General features: G+C 42.0%; 1 protein-coding gene across 2 annotated transcripts in view; it reads right to left on the reverse strand.

The window, feature by feature from the left end:
• Positions 1-13385, reverse strand: part of ttc7a (tetratricopeptide repeat domain 7A) — a 450183-nt gene that overhangs the window by 312070 nt on the left and 124728 nt on the right. The gene's annotated exons all lie outside the window — the stretch shown is intronic.

Raw genomic sequence — 13385 nt, forward strand, 5'->3', positions numbered from 1 at the left:
AATTCGTCTGTCTGTATTTCACTGTTCTATAGAGCTGTGTGTGATGCACTGTGACTCCATGATCCTTGCTGAGTGCGTCTAGTTGCTTAAGAGATAAATGGTCGAGGATGGCAAAAAAAGTTTTGAGCATGCAAGTAACACATCAATGGTCTCGTCATTATGATTCTCAAGCAAACTTTAAGCTTGTCACTCATTTCATGTGAATTAGACAAAAGTCCAGACACTTCTCATGACTGTCCAGATGGTTACTTTGTAATACAAGTGGGCTGCCAAACAGCAAGCAACAAATCAAATGTCAGCATTTCACATTTGAATTCCTTAGCACATTTTACCAGAAACAATTCAGGGCAGCTGCACAAAATGAACTGACTTTGAAATGCAGCTTATCTGACTTACATGCATCTCTGTCCAACGCCATTCATCTTCTGAAGTGGCTTAGTCCTTGTTTCAGCTCATGGAGGCCTGGAGCATATCCTAGATATCTATATATTTATTTTGCAGTTAGAAATATTGACTATGAAAAAATATAAGGATACAGTGCCCTTCACCACCTTCCTTTGCCTTATGCATGGAAGGCCAAAACCATCTATCCAAACTATCTTCATTTGATGCACTTCTGATGGAGCACTTCGCCACTTTGATTATTCCAGCAAACCTTGGAACATTTGATGTTTAATGTGTAAACTTTGAAGACTCATTCATTTTTTGAGAGGAGTCAGATGAGGTGGCTCGGGCATCTGATCAGGATACCTCCTGGACGCCTCCCTGGTGAGGTGTTCCAGGCACGTCCAACCGGGAGGAGGCCCCGGGGAAGACCGAGGACAGGCTGGAGGGACTATGTCTCCCGGCTGGCCTGGGAATGCCTTGGGATTCTCTTGGAAGAGATGGAAGAAGTGGCCGGGGAGAGGGAAGTCTGGGCCTCTTTGCTCAAGCTGCTACCCCCGCGACCCGACCTTGGATAAGTGGAAGAGGATGGATGGATGGACTTTGAAGACTTTTTTTTAATGGAGATAAGTTAAAAGTGTTCCATGCTAGCAAAATGAAATACAAGTTGGGAAACAGTGACCTACAGAACACAACCACTGAAAGGATTTAGGGATTTACGTACATTGACACAAATTCTAATCATCTGGGCAATATGCAGAAACAATTAAAATAATAAAAAATATGAAACTATGAAAGTGTTGAATATCAGTTAAGAGACATTATGCTCAGTATTGCTTGCATTTCTAGTCATCATGCTACAGAAAAAGACATGGCAGCTCTAGCAGCTGAGCAAAAGAGAGCAACTAAGTGCGAACTGGGAGTCCTACTCAGAGAATTAAGCCTTTTGCGTCTTGAGCAGAGAAGGTAGCATGGAGACCGAATCCAGGCCTTTGTAGTTCTCAAAGGCATCAAAAACATTGATTCAGTAGAATTCTTACAATTAAATAATAATGGTAGTAGTTTTGGGGCTGTCACGTGTACAGTGACAGAGTACAGTGACAATTATTACGGGCATGTTTGAGCACTACGTCACCACTCCTTGGGTAAATTCAGATGCATACGGCAACAGAAACATAAAAATACAAGCATACAGGCTCACAAGGCAAATATGAGGGAGAGTCAAGCTAAAGTTCGAAAATAGAATTTATTAGAAAATGGAATGAACCTTAACAAAACTGCTCATGTCATTTCTCAATGTAGTCTCCACCCTTCTCAATGCACTTGTGCCCCCTGCCTGGCAGTGCATGGATTCCAGATGAATAAAAGATTTTGTCTTGTCATGGCACCCACTCGTGCACCAATTTCTTTGCATCATCATCTGACTTGAATCAACATCCACCCAGATGTTTTTTTAGTGGTCCAAAAAAGTGGAAATCACATTGTGCCAAATCTGACGAATAAGGAGGATGTTGCAATACCTCAAACTTCAGTTTCTCCAGACAAGCCTTCTTAGCAGTGTGTGTCATTGTCTTGCAGCAAAAAGGACTCCTTGAGACAGCAGTCCCCACCGCTTGGATCGAATAGCAGGCATCACATTTGTCCCCAGCAAGTACCTTGCACTAGTGACTGTAGTACCCCTCTGTACGTAGTGTTCGACAATAACTCGGGTGCATGAGTGGGTGTGAGGACAAGACAAAACCTTTTATTCTGCTGGAATCCTGGCACTTTCCAAGTGCATTGAGAAGTGTGGAGACTACATTGAGAAATGACATTATCAGTTTTGTTAAGGTTCATTCCATTTTCTAATAAATTCCATTTTCGAACTTTAGCTTGACTCCCCCTTATAATAAAGGTATTCAATCGATAGATAGATAGATAGATAGATAGATAGATAGATAGATAGATAGATAGATAGATAGATAGATAGATAGATAGATAGATAGATGTACAGCATCCTATGCAGATATTTCAAAATTAAGTTAAGAGTATGTTGGAATGAAGAATTAAATTGCCTAACAGGCAGAAAAGACCCCGAGAGTTCCTTCTTAGCACACTGTGGTAGAATGAGCCAATGGCTAAAAATGCTCCAAGAGGGCACCTCCTTGAGGGGATGATTTTGACACATGAACTTCCAGTGTGTCCCTGTGATGGAGCAGGCTTTCCTGATAAGTTTTTTTCAGGCATTGCACTTCTTTTGAGCTCAAGTTGGAAGCTAGGAAGCACTTCCTTACACAAAGAGTCATAAGAATCGACAATAAACTACAAAGCTGTACAGTTGACAACATTTAAGAAGTATGAGATATTGGTTCAGTCTTGCAGCTAATCTGCTCCATTGCTTGTCGACGGACTCCATACTTAAATGTTTATCCCAATTTGACTTCGCTGCATCTGCTGAAATTAAAGGTAAACAGGTTTTTGAACAAGCTGTGCTACCCGACTAAGACGGGTTCAAATCAAAGTAACCAACGTAGACCTCAGCTAAAACATTTGCAGTGCACCACACAGTGCGTTATTTCTCTGTTAAAGACCATATTGAATGGGATTCGTAAAAGCAGTGCAAGTGTTTTTGATGTGCCATCTGTTGGAATGACAAATGCAATGCATTTTATTTTCAAAGATGCTTATCACGTGCTATCTTTTGGAATGACAGAGATACGGCAGCTGGACAGACACATAGACAGACACACAGACCTTTATTCTTTTATTAAGGTGGATAGGCACTCTGCCAAATCACCATCAAATGTATTTCATTATGACCTCTAGATCCTAATTGTTTAATCACATCCACTTCCTTAATTCTATACAAAATGCTAAATCTAGACAGGCTTCCACTCTTGTTGGTGTTTTAACATCCATTATCCAACCCGCTATATCCTAACTACAGTGTCACAGGAGTCTGCTGGAGCCAATCCCAGCCAACATTGGGCGCAAGGCAGAAAACAAACTCCAGGCGGGGCGCCAGCCCACTGCAGGTGTTTTAACATTTCATGTTAAAAAAAAAATCCCCAACACATGCAAGCTAAGTTAATTACGTATACACGTACATACATTTTTAAACCTGTTCCAGTGTCATGGGAAACAGGAGCCTATCCTGGCAGCACTGGGTGAAAATCTAGAAACAGCCCTGGACAGGGCATCAGTCTATTTGAGGGCACACACACAAACTCACACCGACTCACATAGAAGCCAGCTAAGAGTATCCTAATCTTCACATTGTTTGGGGATGTGGCTAGAAAATCTCAAGAGCGCCCAAAGAAAAACCCATGGAGGGACTGGGAAGAATATGCTACCTCCATGCAAACAAAGACCAGGAGTGGCACAAAAACACAGGGAGAAACCAGCAGCACTCACCACACCACTAGCGCACACCCAGGTTAGGTGAATGGTAGATTTGGAGACTAAACTGGCCCTGTGTGAGGGAGGGTGGGGACGTCTGTAGACCCTGCGATGGACACAAGGTACCAAATACAGGGGTTAGTTCCTGCTTATACCTGAAGCAACAAAGAAGCACTCCACAACCCAGAACTGGCTTCAGTGGGTCTGACACGGTTATGTTATGTGTTAACTATTAGGAGAATTAAGAACCTAATTTACAAAAACAAAATGCCCTTAAACATGTTTGTATGTAATAATGTTTTGCCTTCATATACTAAATGAAGTTTTGTTTTCAGTAAGATGTTATGGAGTTTTTATCAATTGCTATGTCATATTCAACATATGTTATAGTTCCGTGCCCAGGGATGCTACCTGCCTTGTGCTTGATGCTGCCAGGTTAGGCCTGTGATGGGAGAGGTTCATAGTGGTACAAGTTTTTAAAAAACAGTTTGTTCATGCTCTGTGGGTGTTTGTGCAGCTGAGGAATTGGGCGGCCACCGGGTGAGTGGTGGGGTGCAGAGCTGATTGCATAGTCAACTGCTCCACACTGGCACTCTGCAGCTTGAAGGCAATTAGAATGTCACATATATGGGAGACATACTGTATGTGGAGAAATTAAGCAGAAAATAATACTCAAAAAGAGTTGGGGAATGACCCCATATATTGTCCGAGAGACAAAGATGAAGAAAATGGTCAAAATAAATCAAAAACTGATCACGTTTGACACAGATATTCAGGTAAATGGTGTTTATATAGACAAATGAAAAAACATGGCGGGAGAAAGTGACAAAAATGGAAGAGACGTCATCGGGAAGGGCCGGAGGTGACGTCATTGAGAAGGGCTGAAAGTGCCAGAAGTGATGTCACAGATGTTCCGTTGTATGGGATGGTGGCCATTTTGAGAGAGTGGAAGTAAGGTAGGTGTATTATGGTTTTTCTTCTTTATTTCTGTAGACAAAGAGAGGCAGACATCTGTGCACGTAACCAACCCTCAATCTCACGAAATAACTCTCACCTTAGGACTTGTTGGCTGCTTCCTAAGCGCGTGTGTGTGACAGGGGGTATAAGGAGAAAGACTGAATAGGAAAAAAGGACAATGAAAGAAACAAACAGAGGTTAAGAAGAGGAAGAGGAAAGGATTCAGGATCGAGAGAGCAGAAGTAAATGTATAGAGGCAAGCGGTCGGGAAGAGACCCTAAAAGGAGCAAGTTGCTGGCAGTCAAAGGGCAGGGTGCAGGAGCAACCAACTGCTGAGGGTTGGATTGGAGATGGAGCAGGGCTCGTGGGACCCTGCAGGCACTGAGGGATGACGGCGAGGGACACCCGTCAAGCTTGGGGTACCCCAGCAGTGACCGGATGAGGTGGCTGTGGTTCAAGCACATGAAAAGGTTGACTGCACTTGTCGGTGGGCATCTCTGTGGGCAGAGAAGAATCCAAAGGGGTGAGCAGAAGGGATGGGGTTTTAGAATGAAGCACCAGGGCTCATAATGGATTTTAATAAAAGGTCCCAAGGTAACCTGGCATTTAACCTGTTTTGGATTTGTTTACTTATTTAACTTTAACCTTTATGGCAGCACTTGTTTTTATTATGGAATACTTATTGACCTATTTATTGGAAGCATTGAACTTTTGCAGGTTGGGCTTTTGAAACCATTTAACTGTTTTTAAATAAAAGCAAAAAGCATATTTGCACCATTTGTTTTGCGTATCCTTGTCCTCGTTTGCCCTGGCTCATCTCAGTTATGTTATTCAAGGACGTTGTGGCAGCTGGAGCCAGTCCGAACCGTCACGAAGGTCCAGCCCCAACAACCATGAACTGAACTAAACAAGTTCAATAATGGAAGTATAGAAGGATGGATAAAATATTTGTATATTTCTACAAACTTCCTAACTTACAAATAGAAAGCCACCCTGAATTAAACGTAATTAGGCAGCACAGCGGTTAGCAATGCTGCATCACTGCTCTAGGGTTAAGGGGTAGAGTGCTGCTCTGCTTACTCTCAGTGCGGAGTTTGCACGTTCTGCTTGTGTCTGCACAGTCATGGTCCGGGCACTCTTTTCTTCTTACATCCCAAAGACAAGCAGGTTAGGGTGACCGGTGATACTTGTGGGTATGGGTGTGACTGGGCCCTACAGTGGATTTATGTTTCTTCTACCAAAGCACCTAGCCAGCACTAAATATACCTACTGAATGATTGATGCCCCATGAACATGTAAAGGAATAAGCAGTTTCAGTAAATGGATGGACGCAGTTATGCATCAAAGTTCACAATGTGCACTCTCAGCATGGAGAATTTTGCAAAATTGCAAGGGCAAACAGTACAATATACAAACATAGGCCTTCATGTCGACAGAACATGTGGTTAATTACAGTGAAATATGTGTCAGAGAGCAATAGTCAAGCTGCGACTGTCCAAACAGCCAGCTGATCAAGGTTGGAGTGGGTGTCTCAACCACAAGGGACCCTTCATTGACTGCAGTGTTATGTATAAAATACTAGATCTAGTGAGATCCACCCAACACCAGCATGTTTTATTGTGCATATCAGATGCTCCACAGGACCAGCCGTGGATATACTTAACGCTACGCGACGTGTGAGCTTGAGGATGGTGCTGCTATGCAAGCAGTGTACTGGCTATACTTGCGTACTTTATGTAAATCTGGAAGATTCCACCAGGTGGCAGTATGAGAAATCATCACAATGAGAAAAAAACATCCAGTTTCACTGTGCTGTGAGTTGAGGGAAGAAAGATGTTGTGATGTAAGATTTTGCATATAACTTGATAAATGTTTTGTACGTCTTTATTTGTAATTTAGGCAAAGCAATGTAATTTAGTGTTACTTTGGTGAGAGGCATTCGTGTTTGCCCCCAACCCCGTTTACGAATAAGTCTCTTTGTAATTTTACGACAGAATTTGGGGGATGTGTCTTAAACCAGTCTGAGTATTTCTCTCATCCCCCACACAAAGCCAGGTTAGTTTAACATATGATCTCTAGGGGTTTTAGGTGTTAAGATGTACTATTTCCCCCATTGGTCTGAGGTATGGCTGTTTGGAATTGGTTTGTCTCGAAGGCCTTTAAGTACCATGATGTCCTATTGGCTGTAGGGGTTGGACAGAAAACCTATAAATTTGCTTGCTCAACCACATTCTCTCTCTCTCTTGCTAACCTGTAATGATGTTAACAACTGATGAAGACCATCACACTATAAACTGACAAGAATAGCACAATGAAAAGCACAGCTCAGCAGACATATTGAGACAGGCTTGAGGCCTGTTCTGAAGAAAGCTGACCACCAATGATGCCTTAACTAGAGACATTTTAAGTAACTGCAAGTCTGTGTGCCACCTGAATTACACATCACCATTTTATCAGGTTGTATGGTTGCCAATATTCAAATGTACTTTGCATTTTGTTATTATTTATGAATATTATCAGTAATACATTATTTTATGTGTAACTTAACTCCTGCTTGTCTTTTTACTACATCTAATTGCCTGAGGTTATAGATATAGAAGGAAAGGTGGGGAGAAGTTATATACAGTGGTAAGTCTGTGAGATTAGGCATTCTAAGGCTACATATTAATAATACAAATAGGGAAAATAGAGCGATATATATATATTACTCTACCAAGATAAAACAGATGTTAACAAACTAAAAATTCTTTGAATTCTGATGCTGTTGCGAAGGTGCCAAAAAAAAGAGATGGCAACAGTAACACGGAAAATGGTATGTGAGACCTTTAAATGTGTCTTCTTATTACGATGGGGAATATGCAACGCTTGTATTGCCTATGCAAGAAATGAATGAAGAAAAGCACCATGAAGACTTTTGCATGTCAGCATTTAAGTTTGATGATTGGCTTCACCGCATCGAACCATTCATCAAACATCAAAGTGCACACATTGATCCTGTGGGAGCTGCAAACCCGTTGTCAGATGTTGATAGGAAACAGCAATGCTGTACCAAAACCTAATACACACGCCACCCATATTTTTGCTGGTACTACAGATCACACACACTTCACATTAATTTCAGACAACATGCTCAGGAGATGTGTCAAAAGAATGCTGGGAATGCGTGGTCAGCCATGATGCATGTGCGTAAGCATTCTGAGCGTGAAGTATAAACCGGCCCTAAGTCGTTGTACTGTTCTGGTACAGTGGGGTATACCACTGGAAGGCTAGGCAAGCAGGGAGTTTGAAATATCTGCCTGTGGTTTTAATGACCGCATGGTGACTTCCCGACCTCTACAGCCAGGAACATGGCACACGTTTCATATATTAAGCATAACCACATGACTACTCCTTTCATTAAAAAAAGGGTGGCACACAACAAACCAGTGAGGCAGAGAAAAATCCAGTGGTAAGGACGAGATCAATGAGAAAGAATCCTAGTGGAGGAGGTCAGAAGGGTGTGCAATGGTGTGGGGAAATGGGCTAGCAACACCACCAGAGAAGGGGGGACCCGCTTCTGTGATTAACTGTTCAATATAAAACATATGCCATTATTATTATTATTATTAGGCAGACAAATTAGATACGAAATTTGTCTGTTTACTTGGGCAAGGTTTATATTTTTAGCTTTATAAAGCTAAGTCATCTGCACAGAGCTGAAGAGCCAGTAATAATAATTCTTGTGCCAGTATTCTCATCACACATTAGCTGTTAGGTGGTGATAGAGATAGCCAATCAGTGACAGGGGATGATTTGGTGGCCAGAATGACTAGGCCATGGAGGGCAAAATAGCCTGGACACTGGGATAGACCCTGCACTTTACAAATGACACCCAGGGATCTTTAATGACCACAGAGAGTCGGGATCTCACTTACTTCTCATCCAAAGGACGGTGCCATTTTTATAGCTGAGTGTCCCCGTCACTGCACTGCAGCATTGGGATCCACATTCAGACCACAGAGTAAGGCCCCCCTGCTGGCCTCACCAACACCTCTTCAGGCAGCAACACAAGGTTTTCCGAGGTGGTCTTCCATCCAACTACTCAGCCATAGACAAGAACACTGTCCGTGATTTTGTTGTAGACTCTTCTTCTGATGACATGGTGCCTTCATCTGCCTTAACGACTGTTTTTTGTCAGGTCATTTTTGAGTATTCTGGTCTCTTCTTTACCTTTTCTGAACCATGAGGGTGTGTGTTTGCAAGAATAAGGCAATTAGAGGGGGCTACGAGATAAAAGGTATTTGAGGTAGGGTGTACCCCATGTAAAATAAAAGCTGCACATGTAAACAAATAAATTAAAGTACGTGAAAGAAGCCCACCCACCAACAAAGGGAAAACATGCAGTCAAAATATGGAGAGTGCCAGACTGAGACCCTTAAGCTACAAGACCACATTCTTATAGCATTATCATGATGTTGCTCACCACACAAACCTTTCAGAAGGAACACAATGCACTGAAGTTTAGGTCAACAAAATGACAAAGTGCAGTAATCAAGCTCTTTTCGTGCAGCACAATGAAATAATTTGAACCATAGGGGTGAAATCCTTGGACGTGAATGGCTGCAATGCAACAATCAGTTTGGAGACCCAAATACAATGGTGTGACTCTGCACTCATCCTCTGCTAAGACACGAAGGGAACCTTCTTACAAAACCAAACAGGTAACACACTTCCAGCGAGCCACATCAGGGGGTTGTGGTGCGAGGGGGGTTTACATCTCAATTAAAAGAAAGAAGCAGCCGTGAGTGTGTGCTCACCATTGCACTGATTCAAAGGCATGAAAACTCCTCAGGGAATTTAGTAAAACACTTGTCCCTCTGCACAACCCTGTACTCGGCATAACCTGACCTTCCAGATCTGCACAGAACAACACAACAAAAGTGCGCAAGCCACTAGAGACAAACAACCAGATCCAGGCACGTCATGTCCTCCTTCAGCTCTAATCAGTCCCTGCTTCTCAGTGGCGTGGCCTTAATTTATGATGTCCCTTTGTTCTTCCCTCTCAGTGCTGTCTTTTACCCTAATCTCATCAACTGTTTAACATTCAAACTGTGTCCTTTTAAAATACGACATGTTATTTGGATCTCAGTAGCGGGGAGGGCGGGAGGGCATTTAAAAATACTGTGATAGCATTCACTGCGAAGCATACTATTTGGAAGATTTTAACAGTTTTCTGCTTGTTCTGGTCAGGGTCAGGTGGAGATGAAGTTAGCGGCAATGATGGAAAATCCCCTGGATGGGACATTAGTCTAGCATGGGGTATACTAACATTGGACCTATATGGAGTCACCAGTCAGCCAAATTCAATGGACCCAAAGGCAGAGGTTCAAACTCTATGAAGGAAAATATTATCTGACCTTTCATAAGCACACGGTAAAGTATATGCAGTAACACAAGTGGTAAAAATAAATGCTAAGACAACAAAAAATCAAAAATGATGTAGAGCATTCACAGTAGTTGTGGCAGAAGGTGAGGTGGTAAAGAGCAGGAATGCATTGTGTTCTTAAGTGGTTCAAGACAGGAGTCGGGTTGTAAAGTGTCGAGTTAAAGGCTGAACTAGCAAAGACTACTTGACAGGCCATGTCAGCATTGTCAGAGTATCGCCACTTGAGGACATCCAGATGACGACAACAGGTAATTTTTGATATACTTTATTGATCACAGAGGGGAACTGTCTTTTCATATGACCATTGGAGGTCAAAACTTAGGGTCAGCCATTGTACAGCACCCTGGGAGCAATTTTTAGGTTACGGGCCCAACGGAGTAGGATCCCTTCTGCCAGTAGCAGGATTTGAATTAGCAACCTTCCAGACAGCACCGCAGATTCTTAACCTCACAGTTGCCACTCCACAGAGGGGTGCCACGGTATTAATGTGGCTTCCTGCTGCCCATTAACATAGGCTGGTAACCTGGGGTTGTCATGTAAGCATCTAAGTGATCAGGAATACAAATTGTGTTATTTTGTGCTTTACAAAAAATAAATTGTAGTTGTTGTTGTTGATGATGTAGGATAAAATGTGACCAACCGACAGTGTTCTTGGCGTAAGGCCTCAGGCCCTTCCCATAGCACATGAGACCCTGGAGACACCTAGAGGTGGTCACAGGCTGGGAGTGTACTACCAGTTCTTTATCTCAGCAGTTCACTGAAAATCAAGTTTAATGAAAGGTGGAAAAAAGGTTTGCTCAAGAGGAGAATGTGACGGCAGGGCAAGTAGATGAGTAGGGTGAATTGAGGAGGTTTATTAAAGTGCGCTTATTGTTTAAGTGTAATAGGCAATAGATGAGGGGCTAATGTTTACATTATTTACACCAAAATGGGCAGTTAGGACTTTAATATTTATCTATAATTTGGTTGTTTAGTTCTTCTAAATCCTTCTGTTAGTGCATACTGTTAAAATTGATAGTTTTGGCTTTAGTGGAGTTTATTCTGGGTTTGTAGATGTCTCAAGAGTGCTCCCTACTGATCACACGATGCTGAAAAATACAAAATAGCTTTTTGTGGCATATCTCATATGTATTTACCAACTTGGAGAACTGTATACAATTAAAACATAAAAGACCATATAATGCTAATAAATAACAAGATTAAGCTGCTGTGTCCAAGAATGTTAAGCTAGTCTTGACGAGATCCTTCAACCCTCACTTACTTTTGGTGTCACATTCCCCACAGCCCTTTACTCCGCTTTCAAAAGCATAAGGCCTCTGCCTCTCCTTGATTCTGCCGTTTTTCTTCCCCCGGTGCCCTCCCAAAGTTCAAAATAATATGACGGAAACTTAAAAAGTGAAGGTAGAATATAAACTAGAAACTTCTGGGCATCCTTTGGGAATCCTAATCGCCACTTCCTCAAGGAATGAAGGTGTTGGAGGAATTTGGTCAGGGATTTATGCTTCTAAAATGACACAAAAGTATAAAAGTAGTCTCCTAAAGAGTTTGCCAGAGTAATCCTTTAATTAAGGTTTGATTTCAGAGATAGGAAAGTAAAGCTAAGGCTTGGCATTTCAAAAAGAAGCTTAAAGGAAGACTAATAGGATTAAGTGGATTCTTTTTCATTTAAGATTTGGTGCATATATGCATGTGCTTACATATACTGTATATTTATATCTAAATCTATGTATATACAGTATATATTGTATGTATATATAACCTGTATGTAGGTGTTTATAATATATGACGAAAAAACAATGATAGCGATTGACAAAAAGGCTCATTGTGGCCTCTATGGCGTCTTCTTTGCTTGCCACAGACCCGTCCACTTTCCCTTATCAGCCTCCCTAATAAATGGCTACAGGGCCCCAGAGCTTATACCACCCAAGTGGGTTCATGGCAGCAACCCATTCAGTTCACAACATCATTTAAAATAAACTGTGCATTTGTGGAACTTGTCCTGGGTGTGTTTTCTCCCTTAACAAAGTGCATGTTAAGAGTAATTGTAGATTTTAAATCAGCTCAGAGTGAGTGTGCTTCTTGACTAACTAAATTAGAAGTTCCAGTACCCCACCAGCCTAAAATGGATTAAATGGGCTTGAAAATGGAGGGATGAGACTTAATGTTCATACATTCTACAAGTGTTCTTAAACCTTCTGGCTACTTTAGCACTAATAACATGCACCATCTTTCCTTCGTCAGGTGTTAAGAACTTCAGTGTTACTTTAGAATCTAACTTGTCATTAAAAACTCATGTTAAAAATGCTGCCGCATCTGCTTCCTTTCTTTCTTTCATTCTGCTGACAAATATTTCACATTTTTAGTGCGCCTCTTACCGATCATACTGTTGGAAACAGTGTGTGGCGGACAGCCGGTCCTCCTTAACCAGCCGGGAGGCCTCTATATTAGAAGAACCAAGGAAGAGAACATATCCAGAGCCTTACCTGTGGTCTGTATGACGAGCGCCTTTTTGTACCCTTTATATTGGAATTATATTCCATCACCATAGCTCAGTTGTCAATACATCCACATTATGATGAGTTTAACTTGCACAGATTTGGGTTCTACCACTTTGGGAGTTTTTCCACCTCAGGAACTTTGTTTTCAGGAACCAATGAGTTCCTGTACGATGTAAGTCCTGGGACAATTGGGTTATGTTACCACCGCACAACAGGAACCACAACTTTTATGCAAAATATGAAAGGCAAAGTAAGGCACGTTCGGGAATTCATGGGGGTCACTGCCCCCCATTTCTTCAATGCACAATGGACTTAATGGGGGAGATGATTGCTTCGATTCAGTGAATGGTGCACCACAACTGGGAGACAACTATGAACAGTGACACAGGATGAAGTGCAGCACGATCAGGAGTTCAAAGGGGACTACAGCACCTTATTGCTTCAAAGTAATCACATGTTCACAGGGTAGGTGATTGCCTTGATGCGGTGCATTAAGTGGCACACCAGCAAGGCAGTTATGAAGAGTGATGCAATTTGAAGTGTTGCACTCCATCTTCGCTAATAACTCTCGTGAGTCCAAACTACTAACAGATTTATAAACTGGCACCAGTGCTTATGGTCAACCAGTCACCACAATTCACTACCCAAACTCCACCCATGACAATTCATGACTGAAAGAAAAATACCTACCTGGGAGTGGTTCACCAACAAAAGCGCGATAGACATATGCGCCCCGACAAAAC

The sequence above is a fragment of the Polypterus senegalus genome, chromosome 16, assembly GCF_016835505.1.
Source record: "Polypterus senegalus isolate Bchr_013 chromosome 16, ASM1683550v1, whole genome shotgun sequence".
Lineage (NCBI taxonomy): Eukaryota > Metazoa > Chordata > Cladistia > Polypteriformes > Polypteridae > Polypterus > Polypterus senegalus.